The 2,168-nt window shown below is 42.4% G+C and overlaps 1 long non-coding RNA gene across 1 annotated transcript in view; it reads right to left on the bottom strand.

Annotated features, from left to right (window-relative positions):
• LOC122547032 overlaps window positions 1-2,168 on the bottom strand; it is a 5,706-nt gene that overhangs the window by 2,246 nt on the left and 1,292 nt on the right. The window contains exon 2 of the long non-coding RNA XR_006310870.1: window positions 1,859-1,967. This is a non-coding gene — a long non-coding RNA (uncharacterized LOC122547032). The remainder of the gene's footprint in view (window positions 1-1,858; window positions 1,968-2,168) is intronic.

The following is a 2,168-nucleotide window of genomic DNA, read 5'->3' as shown; positions in this document are numbered from 1 at the left end:
TCATCAGGTGATTGTGGAGGGCACAATCCTAAGGCACAGAATTTATAGCAAAAATTTACAGTGTGATGTAACTGAAGTTATCCATTGAAAAATACCTTGATTGTCTGTTGAATCTTTCATCTGTTCGAATACCATGAGAGTTTCACTTCTTTCATGTGTAAATCACAAAGCCTTTTTTTAAAAGTTGCATTCCTTACAGTGGCCCACCAAATCACTCACTGTATTAATCACTGCACAGTCTCAAACAAGGAATGAAACTGGATGGACCACATTACATCTGCCAATGCACCGGAAAATACAACAACACAATCAGCCCTCTTGACCCTGCAACTTCCGCCTCACTGTGGGCTAACAACAAAGCAGAACTGTACTCCAGCCCAATCTGAAATCTCATGGCCTGATATCCCCCACTCAATCATTAACATCAAGCCAGGGGAATCACCCGAGTTCAATGGAGAGCTCTGCAGGGCATGTCAGGAGCAATACCAGACATACCTAAAAATATGGTGAAAATTTGGTGAAGCTACAGTACAAGCAACACCAAATAGAATTATGTGATCCAACAACCAATGGATCAGATCTGAGCTCTGCAGTTCTGCCACACCTAGTCAGGAATGGTGATGGACAATTAAACAACTCACTGCAGGAAGAATCACAGATATCCCCGCCCTTACTGATGGAGGGGCCTCACACATCCATGCAACAGATAAGACGATAGCATTTGTAGCAATTTTCAACCAGCAGTGCCAAGTGGATGAGCCTTCTCCATTTGTCCATGACATCACAGATGTGAATCGAATTGGTTGAAAACTCATTTCAAATCAGATCAAGAAATGGAGAAGTAGTGTAAAGGCTATGGGCCCTGCCAGCATTGTGGCAATAGTACTGATGGCTGTGCTCCAGAACTTGCTGCACACCAAAACAAGTAGTGCTCCAGCACTGGCACCTACTGACACTGGGAAATGTTTCCCAGTGTTGTTCAACACAAAAACGCAGGACACATCCAACCCAGCCAATTTCCCTCCATCAGACCACACTCGCTCAGCAGTGAAGTGATAGACGTTGTCATCAACAGTGCTGTCAAGCACATGCTCACAATAACCTGCCTCAGTGACACCCAGTTTGGGTTCTTCCAGGGCCAATCAGCTTCTGAGTTTGTTACAGACTTGATTCACAAACTGACAAACAGCTGAATCCCAGAGCTGAGGGTGACATCCCAGTCCCACTCCAAGACCACTATTTCGACTTCAGTGATATCACCTGACCTCACCACAGCCTCAGCTCATTTACTGAAACTCTCCTTCATTCTTTTTGTTAACTCTAGATTTAATTATGTAAACCCACTCCTGGCCAGAATCCCACAATCACCCTCCCTATAATCTCCAGAATATTGAAAAGTCTACCACCCAAGTGCTCACTTGTACCAGAACTTGCTGATCCATCAAAAGGCTCCCATTTATAAGCAACAACAATTTACTTTCACACCCTTGACTTAATTCCTGGCTGTAATCATTCCTATCTTCCTGCACCACACACATTTTCATATCTCAATAACTCATTTTAGTTTAGACTCCCAATGATGTGTTTATTTTTGAGTTCAGCTGTGTGACTGTGTCTATAGATTCCAAGGCAACACGGTCTGGAATTCCCACCCTCTAAGATCTGCTTTCTTCCTTTAAGGCATTCCTGAAAAATTGCTTATTTAGCAATGGTTTTGGTCACCGGACATGATATTCTCCAGCTGTGGCCATATGTCAAAAGTTCTCAACATTTTTTGTGAAATTAAAAACATGTTGATTTGTACAGATATCTTCTACTTTTCACTATCGCGGAGTGAATAATCTGTAATGTCTCTTACCTAACCACGTTGTGGGAGCGCCTTCACCATTCAAACTGCAGCTGTACAAGGAAGTCAAACATCACCCTGTCCACAGGCAACACGGCTTTGGCAATGATCACTGGTATCTCTGGAAGGAGAAATACACATAATGTTTCAGGGAGTGCAATATGAATTTTAGGGAATGAAAATGGTGCCGAATTTGACTGTAAGAAATGGAAGAAAAATCCACTCACTATTGGAAAAAAGAATGCTTGACAGTCAAATATATTGTTGAAAAAATAACCTGATAATGGAGTCAGGAGTTGGGCAGCAGTGGACAATCCATTTA

This window comes from Chiloscyllium plagiosum, unplaced genomic scaffold (genome assembly GCF_004010195.1).
Source record: "Chiloscyllium plagiosum isolate BGI_BamShark_2017 unplaced genomic scaffold, ASM401019v2 scaf_12846, whole genome shotgun sequence".
NCBI lineage: Eukaryota > Metazoa > Chordata > Chondrichthyes > Orectolobiformes > Hemiscylliidae > Chiloscyllium > Chiloscyllium plagiosum.
The sequence above is the reverse complement of the archived record's forward strand: the minus strand, read 5'-3'. Positions and strand labels throughout refer to the sequence as shown.